Source organism: Choloepus didactylus, chromosome 6 (genome assembly GCF_015220235.1).
Source record: "Choloepus didactylus isolate mChoDid1 chromosome 6, mChoDid1.pri, whole genome shotgun sequence".
Taxonomy (NCBI): Eukaryota; Metazoa; Chordata; class Mammalia; order Pilosa; family Megalonychidae; genus Choloepus; species Choloepus didactylus.
This window is the reverse complement of record NC_051312.1, coordinates 47261286-47274034: the sequence shown is the minus strand read 5'-3', so window position 1 is coordinate 47274034 and position 12749 is coordinate 47261286. Positions and strand designations below refer to the sequence as shown.

At 34.7% G+C, this 12749-nt stretch overlaps 1 protein-coding gene and 1 long non-coding RNA gene across 2 annotated transcripts in view; one reads left to right on the top strand and one right to left on the bottom strand.

Moving 5' to 3' along the window:
* Nucleotides 1–11115, bottom strand: part of CCDC73 (coiled-coil domain containing 73) — a 250565-nt gene extending 239450 nt beyond the window's left edge. Inside the window, exon 1 of the mRNA XM_037838965.1 lies at nucleotides 10900–11115. The gene's annotated coding sequence lies outside the window, so the exon portion shown is untranslated. The remainder of the gene's footprint in view (nucleotides 1–10899) is intronic.
* A 152-nt stretch (nucleotides 11116–11267) lies between these two features.
* Nucleotides 11268–12749, top strand: part of LOC119536248 — a 31751-nt gene continuing 30269 nt past the window's right edge. Inside the window, exon 1 of the long non-coding RNA XR_005217373.1 lies at nucleotides 11268–11331. This is a non-coding gene — a long non-coding RNA (uncharacterized LOC119536248). The remainder of the gene's footprint in view (nucleotides 11332–12749) is intronic.

Here is a 12749-nt window from a genome sequence, read left to right as displayed (position 1 = left end):
AATACGAAGATTTCCCCATGGTGAAATTACAGAACAATGGAGGTTCAAGAACAATGAAGAAAATGAAAAGATTCTATAAACTTCCAGAAAGGGAAAAACAAGTTTTTATACAAAGGATCAAATACATTAGAGTTTTCAATAGCACAAAGAAACCAAGTCTTCAGATTTAAAGAGAAATTACTGCTAAATATTTTCAGACATGCAGTATCCAGAACAATTTATGCATCTTTTTTCTGGAAGATACTTAAGGATTTCTCAAGAAAGAGGAAGACATGGGATCCAGGAAACAGGGAGCCCTACAGAAGAAAGAGAGGAAACAAACCCCTGCAATGGTGAAAAAAGATACCAAGATGACATTTGTGCAGCAAACCTAGAAAGCAACCAGTCCAGATTGGAATGGTTTAGTAGGTTCTGGTAGAGGGTTCCTTAAAAGAATGAAATTAACAGATTACTAACAGTGTTAAAATATAATATTAAGAATTTAATATAACTGAAAAAAAGTCTAGGGTTGAATTAGTAGTGAGTACATTAAAAATTTGCAATGGGGGAAAAATAAGGCAATCCAAGGTGGGGGCGGGTGGGGTGGAATGTTGTATAGGAAAGGAAAAGTAATCATATGGTTCAGCTATGAATAGAATTTATATAGTCATAATAATATAATTCTAAATACTGACATAGTCAAATTATGATATAACTATATGCAAGGATGGAAAGTGTGTGAAGGAGTTAGGATAAAAGTTGAAAGAGAGCTAAATCCTCATTTTTCATTATGTAAGTTATTAAATAATGCCTAAAGTTATTAAACAATGCCTAAAACCATGGAAAATGTAGAAGTAGCAATGATAAGCATATTACTTGGAGATATGGAAGTGAATGTCCAAAGAATCAGATAAAATAGTTTAAAGTTGTTTCTGGAGAGGAGGAAATAGCAGGGAAGATTACTGTTTTTCCGGGCAAATCTTGTAAATTTAATTCTTTATATTATGTCCACACATATTTTTGATAAAAATAAATACTAAATTTTAAAAATTCGGATTCAAAATTACATAGGCATCACGGTTAAAACTACCAATATAAATACCATTAAAATGAAAGGAAATATTTCAAAATGTTAACTGTAGTTGTTTTTCAGTGACGAAAGTCTGAGTGATTCCTCCCCCTTCATTCTCTTCTTCTATAAAGAGACTATAATGGAATGAAAAACTTTACTGTGCATGTTTTAAGTTGATACAAAATTACTTCAATTGTGACCCCTTAGAAATATATAAAATCAGTTTACTTGCAGGCAGCATTTATTTTAATGAAATTAAATAGAACAGAGTAGATTAGGTTAGAATATATCAAAAATCTTCACATGTGGGTCACAGTCAAAAAAGGCTTTTAAAATACTGTTACAGACAGCTTGTTAAAGTGAGAAATGTACCACCTTTGACGTTTTGTGGTAAAATATAAATTTTTATTACGTGCTTTTGAAAAAGGCATATGCATTTTTGTAGAATATTATTACAGATCCACAACAGATGTGAATTCAAATTTTGTCTCCTCTTACTAGTTATGTGACCTCTTTGGGTTTCAATTTCCTCATATATAAACATATACCAGGATAATGATACTTATTTCACAGGATGGTTGTGAGGATTAAATAAGATAATGTGTGTAAAGTCCTGGCATATAGTATAGGCTCAATAGTCAGCAAATAAGAAATGAGGAAGCTTACAGGCATAAAACATGCCTTTTGGTTTTTTAAAAGAGTCATATAATCTTTAATTTGAGGCTTCTTGTTCACTTTACTCTTAGATCAAAACACTTCCACATTTCAATACTGTTTTTGTTATAGGAATCTATAAAAAAGCATATGCCTTTCACTATTTTGAAACACAATTTGAATAGTGAAACTCAAATAATTATTCCATATAGGAAAGTAATCATTAAAAAGGTATTCACCATTTTGCTGATTTTATAAGTATTACAGTTTTAAAAAAAAATAGCCCTTTTCAAAAGCACATAATAAAATCTATATTTACCACAATTTAAGAGTTATAAAGGCTTTTATATTATTGAAGGTACTTATTAAAAATTACATCTTAAACACTTCACTGTGGAAAGTAAGTTAGCCTATAATCCTGATGGGGGTCAGAGTAATAACACAGAATGGACAAATTTCACTGTCATTCTACTTAAATTATTTAAGTTATTTAATTTGACCTGTAGATAGTCTCTTTTCTTTTCATCAGGCCTGACTTTTAAGTGGGAGGTCTTCATTCATGATGATCCTTTAATGGAAGCAAAGCTTTCTCCATTTAACCCGTAGTATTATCAATCATGTACAGGGATAAATGAGCCTGTAAGATTTTGCCAGTATCACAAATGACACTGTGACCTGAGGCCAACATCTTTATTTGCTTCTCCAGTGATTCACTTCAGCAGATATTAACCAATTTTATAATCCATGAAAGGCAAAATTAAAGGACACCATCCATAAAACAGAATAATTCCTATCAGCAACAAAGTGATGTGTGTATTATCTTATAAATTATATGGCCATACAGTGTGGTAATGTAATGAAGTAAAGATGGTAATAATCAAATGCCTAGGGCAAACGCTAATATGCATTTAATCACACAGCATGAAGCCATTTGTCACTACAGTTGAATGCATGTGTACATAAAATACATGAGTCACGTCCTTATTGTTATACTATAACAGCATCAATTTCACACTATCATTTCACTTAATAACAATTGGTAGACTTTGACACTAGCTAAGACATTCAAAGAGTATAAACAAAATTGTCAACAACAGCTTTAAAATATAAAAACAATTTGATTTTTCAGTAATTAAAACACTTTTTATTATAAAATCTTTGTTAAGGAGCTATAACTTCCAAGTTTCTTTCTTTTTTTTTCTTAAATACCCTATAAGTTGTTTTAATCATGTTGCCTTTTACTCTTAGGAATCCTCTTATGACTTGAACTAAATACCAAATCAGGCGTATATGCATATCTCTTTCCTAAATAATTTTAATATACTGTTTAAGTATAAAATATGGATGACTTCACAAAAAGTGAACCCTTGTGGGTAAAACTGTATTTATTAATTATACACTAGCTGGAGTATATGTAGATTGAAAAAGATTGAAAAAAAATTACCAAACATGATCTAAAAGTATATAAACACTATTTCAGCATTTGACCTTGGATGATACAAATTCACTGGAAACCTTCTTAACTCCCATCAAGACCCCTTTTAATCTAATAGTATTATAAATATACATTTCTTAATATTTCATAAATATTACATTTCTGAACCCCGTCTAAAAGTGAAGGACCACAGGGTCTTTTAGATCCCATATAGCAAAATGCCAGACTGGAAATGATTACATTTTATAATCATATTCTATCTTGTGTTAGCAACAGTTGCCTTAGACATTATAGCATAATTTCCTTGAGAGCAGGCGCCAAGTCTTACTTTTGTATCCTCACTCTGCCTAATACAATAATTTACAAAAGGCAGACATTCAGTTAATACTTGTTGCATTGAATGTTGCACTGAATTGAAAAGATCACTCACATGCTTGGAAACGATGAATCAAAGAATGGAGCATGTGCAATCAAAGTGTTTCCTGTAACTGTGATAAATAAACTTTACGAAAGATATCACAAAGCTGGGAGAAACTAAGAGAAGAACAATTATGTAATGAAGGAAAAGGAAGAATATCCACATATGGATTTTATAAATTAGACTAATTATATAAAGAACTGGAGGGATATAATTCAACACATCTCTCTGTGCAAGAGACTGCAGATGATATAAATTTGAGTTAATGGTCTTTACCTTCAAGGCGTTTACAATCTAGAAAGGTGGATAAAGCATATACTCAAATAAGTATAAACCCACACATGGTAACACCAAGCATGATATAAAAGACATGGTAAAAAAAAAAAAAAAAGGCATGCAACAACTTGTTCAGAGTTCAAAATGCCCAGTGCCTGACCCTCATTTACTTCGGCTGTAAAATAAAATGCTAAAGTTGTTTTAAATTTTTATTTGATTGTTAATTTGTAAATATCTTGTCTTGCTGCAAAAATTTAAGTCCAACAGCAAATTAAAGTTGATGGTGTCTAGCATTACTTCTAGCTTAAAATTCTGATTCAATTAACTTGAGGACAAATTTTAGGCTATTGAGGATTTCAAGAAACAGAGAAGGATTCTGAGATGGACCCTGAGTTAGGGGAAATCAAATCTGGCTTAAGGATAGGAGGGAAAGTATTACTGATTGTGGTGGCTTGGAGTTACATACCCCCAGAAAAATATGTTCTTAAACTTAATCCATTCATGTGGATGTGAACCCACTGTAAATAGAACCTTTTGACTGGGTTACTTCAGTTAAGGTGTAGTCCTTTATAAGCAGAATGAAATTCAAAAACACAGGGAGAAAGCCACAGGGAGTACCCAAAAGCTGGAAGTCAATGGAACCCAGAAGAGAAAGAAGATGCTACCATGTGCACTGTGATGTGAAAGAAAAGCCAAGTACCAAGGATCACCAGCAGCCAGCCCAAGAATGTCAGTCTTCAGAGAGAAAGCACTACCTTGATGATTCCTTGATTTTGGACTTCTAGTCTCAAAACAGTGAGCCAATAAATTCCTATTGTTTAAACCACCCATTGCATGAGATTTGCTTTAGCAGTCAGGAAACTAAAACAGACACAAAATTATTTGGAAAGTAAGAGGTCACTTATGAGCTGTTATCACAAAATGAGATATAAGGTGACAGTTTAAGGTCATAAGTAATCAAGGAAAGGTAGGAAATGGGAGAGAAACTTGAACATCTTACTTCTGGTAGAAAGAAATCAGTAAAGCTGAAGTGATTAAAGATGAAAAGAGTGAGGATAATCAAAAAAGTGAGTCTGGGAGTCAGGTAGAGGGGAATAATTAGATGATTAACCTCAGGGAAAAAAAGAGTAACATTCCTCTCTTTCTTAGAAAGCAGAGTGAAGGATAAGGTGAAAGGGCAGAAATACAAAGGCTTTTGAAGTAGAAAAGTAAAGAAAAGAATAGAATATTATAAAATCAAGTACAAATCTGATTTAATTAATTTCAAAATAATAGAACTAAGGAGAACCTTAAAGCCTGAAAATATTAATGTAAATAAAAGAAACAAAGGAAAAGAGAATTCATTCCATTCAACAAACATTTATGAGCCTCTTCTATATTCAAAATATCATGATAAAAAAATAAAACAGAGACCTTGTCCTCAAAGAACTTGGAGAAATACAGATATATTAATTATAATACAAAGTGGTAACATGCAATGGTAGAGTCACAGAGAGTATTATGGTAGCACCAAGAAGAGGCTTCTAATCCAGCATGGGAAAATCAGGTACGGTTTAGGAAGGTCAGAGAGTTCCTACGGGAGGAGATTTCTGAACTGAAATTTAAATTTCTTAAAAGTTGAAAAATTAGCAAAGTGAAACACTGGGTGTTCTAGTTTGCTAATACTGCCAGAATGCAAAACACCAGAGATGGATTGGCTTTTATAAAAGGGGGTTTATTTGGTTACACAGTTACAGTCTTAAGGCCATAAAGTGTCCAAGGTAATACATCAGCAATTGGGTATCTTCAATGGAGGATGGCCAATGGTGTCTGGAAAACCTCTGTTAGCTGGGAAGGCACGTGGCTGGCGTCTGCTCCAAAGTTCTGGTTTCAAAATGGCTTTCTCCCAGGATGCTCCTCTCTAGGCTGCAGTTCCTCAAAAATGTCACTCTTAGTTGCGCTTGGGGTATTTGTCCTCGCTTAGCTTCTCCACAGCAAGAGTCTACTTCCAACAGCCATCTTCAAACTGTCTCTCATCTGCAGCTCCTGTGCTTTCTCCCTCCTGGCTGTAGCTCCTCTTCAAAACATCACTCACAGCTGCAGCTGCACTGACTTCCTTCTGTTTGTCAGCCCATTTAAATGGCTCCACTGATCAAGGCCCACCCTGAATGGGTGGGGCCACGCCTCCACGGAAATATCTCATCAGAGTTATCACCTACAGGTCGGTGGAGCACATTTCCATGAAAACAACCTAATCCAAATGTTCCAACTTAATCCCCACTAATATGTCTGCCCCACAAGATTGCATCAAAGAATATGGCTTTTTCTGGGGGACATAATACATTCAAACCAGCACACTGGGTAAAGGTATTTTAGAGGGAAAAAAAAAAAAACATAAGCAAAGACATGGATGGGAGAAGCATCATTTTAAATGAGGAATTAAAAACAGTTTAGGGAGACTAGAGTCTAACATATAAGGCTGGAAGAAGATGAGATGAGGATTGAGAAAGCAGATAGGTATTAAGGAGTTTTTATGTTATATTAAGAAGCTTGAACTAATACTTTCACACATTATGCTCTCTCATATAGAATGCCTTCCCCTATCTTATCAGTTTAAATATATTTTAAAATCAGATCAAATTCTATCTTCTCTGTGAAACATTTCATGACTACATTAATTTCTCCTCTCCTGAAGATTAGTACCTTATTGGGTATACTGCCCCATTCTCTTATTGTCTATTCGACAAAATTTTGGATTTTATTATGTCAATTTATAATGCTATCTTAATAGTGTTATTTTTTCACTAACTGTTTTATGTACGTAGACTGTTTATTAAGCTCCAAGTGGGAAAAAAATTTCAGGAACACAGATAACACTTGATAAATATTTTATTAAATTACTAAAATATGATGTAAAATTATGAAAAACACTTTTTTTAGTTTCTTTAAAGAATATATTTATACTACTAAGAATAAAATATTCTCTAGTCACAGTAAAATCTTTACCACGTCTCCTTGTTTTAAAAAAAAGGGGTGGAACAATTGCATGGAACTTTGAATAGGAAGTGAGATATGGTAGGTTAGTATAGGCTGGAGTGAAATAGTGACACATCCCAGAGTAATTTGGGCAGATAATAAAAAATATATTTACAGCCTCCCCCTCCCAAGCCCCGAGGATCTGGGGGAAGGTGCGGATGTGTTGGACATCCTCACCTGGACTGGTGTTGATGTTGTCACAAACATTGGGACTGGCGGTTTGATGTGCTGAGCCCTCGAGCACGGGACTTGCCCTTATGAAGCTCATTACCACAAAGGAGAGTCTAAACTTGCATGCAATGGTGCCTGGGGGTCTCCCCCTGAGTGCCTCTTTGTTGCTCGGATGTGGCCCTCTCTCTAACTGAGCCATCTCGAAGGGTAGACTCGCTGCCCTCCCCCCTGCGTGGGACCTGACTCCCGGGGGTGTGGGTCTCCCTGGCGATGCGGAATGTGGCTCCCGGGGATGGGTGTGACCCGGCATCGTGGGACTGAGGGTATCTTCTTGACCAAAGGGGGGATGCAAAATGAGACGAAGTAGTTTCAGTGGCTGAGAGATTTCAAGTGGAGTCGAGGGGTCACTCTGGTGGACATTTTTATGTACTATATAGATAACACCTCTTAGGTTTTAATGTATTGGAATAGCTAGAAGTAAATACCTGAAACTACCAAACTCCAACCCAGCAGTCTGGACTCCTGAAGACAATTATATAATAATGTAGATTACAAGGGGTGACAGTGTGATTGTGAAGACCTTGTAGATCACACCCCCTTTATCTAGTGTATGGATGAGTAGAAAAATGGGGATAAAAACTAAAGGACAAATGGGGTGGGATGGGGGGATGATTTGGGTGTTCTTTTTTCACTTTTATTTTTTATTCTTGTTCTGGTTCTTTCTGATGTAAGGAAAATGTTCAGAGATAGATTGTGGTGATGAACACATAACTATGTTATCATACTGTGGACAGCTGATTGTATACCATGGATGATTGTATGGTGTGTGAATGTATTTCAATAAAACTGAACTTAATTAAAAAAAAAGGGGGGGTGGAGATTTCATATACGAATTTAAGAAATTTAGAAATACTTAAACTCTAAACATCAAGGGTAAGAGATGTGTGGAAGAAATGAGAGAATCAGAAATGCATTATAAGGACCATTATAGAGCCATAACATGAAATAAATTAACTAAAGTATCACAATAGAGATCTTTTCGGTCAAGTACATAAACACTAACGAAGGCCACCTTATAAATAAAATATAAGGAATCATTTAAACATTTCTTAAAATACCTAAACCTTTAATTAAACTCAGCTCCATATTTCTCCAAATATATAAGCATGAATTGTCAAAATATCTTAATAAAAGCTGGCCTCTAACGCAGCTCAATATTTATTGCTCAATGAACTTAAGTGAAAATAAAAGTTTCAATTTTATATGAAATTAATCAGTGCCAGAGAATTTCATAAAAGTTTTTCTTATCATTAACAGAAAGTTTCCATGGGTCATAAGAAAACTAAGAAAGCTGAACGGTTTCCTGATGTACTTCTTTGTCATTTCTAAGTTAGCAAGCAGAATAAATGAACTATGAAAATTATATAACTAATTTACAATAAAATTTCACCTAAAATATACACATTGGTACAAAAGCATTTTTTGTCTTAATTATCTACAGGAGCATTTCCCCAAGTGTGTTCTAAGGGGCACAAGGTCCACAAGACACACCTCCAAAAATAGCTTCCATGGTCAAATAAAGTTAGGAAATGCTGCATAGTAGTTCCCCATCTCAGAGATTAACAGTCCCATTAGCATAGGTAGAACCTGTTAATTTTAACCCAAATTTTCCAAGTTTATCTTGAGTATGGAACACTTTTTTTGTTCATAATTCATAATGCAAACTAATATTCTGGGAAACATGTGTTCCAAAGAACATTCTTTGGAAATTCTAATCTACAAAATTGTTCTTCTTCTTTACCTTACTTTGCTAGTGACCTGAATAATTACAAAGAATAATTTCCCAGTAAGAAACATTGTGTTTATTTAACTATTATCAAGACTATGATAGAAGAATATTATCTGTCAACAAAGATATTTACCACTACATCCACTGCTTCCTTAATCTACAGCCCTTACACAAATATTTACCAAAGCATATTCCATTAATAAGTACTTCACCAAAAAATGGGACCCATGGTTTAATGCAGTAAAACTGTAAATTCCATGGGTCATGAAATCAATGTAATGGATCTAGATCAGATGTTTTTTAATGAAAGGCTAGATTAGAAAAAAAATAAAATAGAAAATATAAGAGCACAGGAAAGGTGAGCATTGCTTCATGTGCATTTTATTTTTATACTGGCTTGCATGTAAAATGTATTTGTTAATGTGGGCTCTAATCAAAAAAGTTTAAGAATGCTGAGTTCAAAAAAAGTTTAGTTAAACAGTTTCCTTTCTTGCAAGACTTTTTAGAGCCTTTAATGAATCTGCAAGAGCATTTCTGGCCACAGGAACCTTTTTTTATTGAAGCATCTCACAGGACTAGTGTTTCTTGGAACACAATTTAGGAAATATTGCCTTTTGGAAACCATGCATACTCCCTTCCCCACCTGTCTTAAGGCACATTACAAAACCGATGCCCAATTCTCACCTCTTTCAGAATACTCACAATCAATTTCTCATCTTAACAGCTTGTCCTTCACTATTTGGTCAAACTAACAGTAACATTAATTTGGTTAGCATGAAGTAATGGTTGAACACATGGTTTCCAAATCTAGCTTTACCACTAATTAGCTGTGTGGTTACTGATGTGCATTGTTATTTAATCTCTGTACCTTAGTTTTCTCATATGGTATAAGGATGGTATAATACCTATGGTATTACCTATGGCACAGGGTTTAGGGTTTGGTTTTTTTTATGGCTGAATGAGATAATCCACATATAACATTCATCCCAATGCCTGGAATATCATAAACAGTCAATTCATGATATCTGTCACTATCAGAATAACATCATCACAGCATTAGTACAGTTACAGATGTACATAGTCACAGTTAAAACTAAAAACACTATGCTGCCCCCCAGTGACCACTATTATTTAAAAATCAATATTAGGTTCTTTTCTGATACTGTGGTATGTTATGAAGCTATATAAAAATTATAATATTCTCTCAAGCTACATTAGCACACTTTATAAAGCATTAAAGTGAGGAATCCAATTTTTTAAAATTCAGTAACTACTTCAAACCAACCCTGAAATCAGGGAGGATTATCATAAACACTCAAATTGGCTACAGAAATGGCTAGAGAAGAGAACTGTCAAGAGCTGCAGAACAAATTCCACCCACATAGTCTACTGATTTTCATGTTGGAAGATTTCAGTAGGGTTTTCCCTTAAAGGTACAAAACAAAGCCATAGGCATTCGAAATTAAAACAAAATAACAAATAATCAAAAGTTAAGAGGTTTTCACTAGTCCTCTAAGTGGACAACTCTTAAGTGAAATCTTCACATTTTTGTGGAGTGTAGTGATTATAAAGGTTTTCATAAATGTCTTAAGAGCTACAAACAATTATTTCCAAAAGCAAAATGAAGGGGGAGACTGAAACAATGAGATAAATAATTTAATCTACCACTCAGCATTATACGGATTAGCAAGGCAGTCATTTAGTTCCTGGGGAAATCCATTTTAGTTTGCTGTGCAAGGCACTTCAGAAGGAATAAAATTACCAGAATAATTTTTTTTTTTTTGAGAAATTTTCCCTGGGGATTTACACACTTTTGCAGCTGCTCATTGTAATAGAAGAATTTTGCACTATTTTAAAACATTCCACAAGTAACATTCACCAAAAAAAAGCAGCGCTTCCACCAACAAAGGTTTGAAATGTTGCAATCTTCCACTGGTGGACTTGTTTGCAAATTTTCACAAGAATGATCAACATTCATTACATTGTATTTATGACACAAACCTGAGGTTAAAAAAAAAAAAGAAAAAGAAAAAACACCACTAAGGCACATATTTCGGATATAATCAACAGGCATAACCTGCATTACTAACCGGCAACCTCAATATCCACTTCCGGAAAAGAAACGAGAAGCCCCAGAAAAGATATCGAGGTCCAAGGATGACGGTCGCTTCCTAAGCTTCCAGACATCACCAACCGGAGTCAGGAGACTCAGGAACAAGGCGACTCCTCGGCAGCCAGAGCGAAGAAAGGGTAGGTCCAGTAGTCGGAAATGCAGGGCAAACCCTTGATTGAACGCTGGGTGAGAAGATTAGAATCGTTTCCAGAAAGCCCGTTGCAAGATACCGATAGCACCGAGTTACCTCAGCGAAGTACCTCTGGATCCCGTCGGCGCTTCCGGTTCACGTTTTCGGGCCGGAGGCGCTTCCGGTTTCCAGGCCTTGAGATCCCTGCTTGAAGGGAGAGGACTGTATGCATCAGGGGCAAAATGTGATTGATTTTTTTAAGAAAAGACTTCTGGAAAGGTAACTTCCGATGTTCAATGTTTTTCTGTTTATTTACTTGAATTAAAACATTTATTGGCTTATATATCCTTGTTTAAGAAAAAACTTTGGAAGGATAAACAAAAAGCTACGTGATTAGTATTGTGTTGGAAGCGATGGGAACTGTGTGGATGGGGACAGGAGGGAGAGCGAGACATTTCATTGAATACCTTTTTAAATTTTTGTATGTTTAAATCGAAATATTAAATAGTACTTATTTTTTTAACTGAAATACTAAAGAGAAAAGAAATTGTAGCTCTAATCATATTTGTGATCAGACCTATTCCAGCACCTAACTAAAATAGAACGCAATATGTTTTAAGCCTACATCATTTTTGTGTTACCAAAATATGAAAGAAATGGTCTCTGCCGTCAAAATTTTAACCAAATTTCCAGGTAAAAATCTGAAACTCTCTTTCCTCTGGTATCCCCGTGGCTTACTCTCTCCCTAACTTCAGGTCTTTTCCCAAATATCACCTTATTAAGGAGGCCTTCCCTGAATACCCTATATAAAATTGTAACACCCACACATCTACCCTACTTTCACCCCCACTTTGCTTTATTCTCGTTAACACAATCACATTCTGATGTGCTATATTTATTTATTGTCTGTATTCTAGAAGTTGAGCCCCATGAAGGCAGGATTGGTTTGGTTCACTTCTGCATTCTAAATTCTAGCTCAATGCCTGGCATATAAATGCCAAACAGAGATGAATGAATAAATGGAATGTGACCTTTCAGTCTGGTATGTGCTATCCATAATAACTATAGTCTAATAATGGCTGACATTTATGGATAATTTACTATGTGTCAGACATTGAGCTGAGTGCTTTACCTACATCATCTCACTTTAGTCTCCCCAGCAACCCTATCATTATAATACATTTTTTTTTGTGAATTAGAAAACTAAGATGCAGACAGGTTAAGGAGTTGAACTTAATGACCCCTGAAATCCCCTTCTAATTCTATGCAATTTTTCCAAAGATTGGTAGATATAAAATACGACTTGTTCCTAGAATAGAGATTTAAAATAGTTTTCCGAATTGTAGCTTTTTACATTTCTCCTTTTCTAAAGTATTCATTATACATATTTCTAGTACCATGAAAAACACCTTGATTTTAATTGATGTGCTAGTTTTTAACAAGAGTTTGGTTAATCACTTAAAAATAACCTCATCATATGTTAGCAATTGCAATAAAACTAAGTGTATCCTTTAGTATCCAGTAATCCCACGTTTAAGACTTTATCCAAGGGAAAAAAATAAATGGAGAAGGAAAAGGAGAAATAACAATTCACACAAAGATGTTTTCAGCAGTGCTATATAAAATAGGGAAAATTTTGAAATAGCCATTTTTGAAATAGTTGGACATACGAGGAAGTATGTAGTATAGCAATAAAT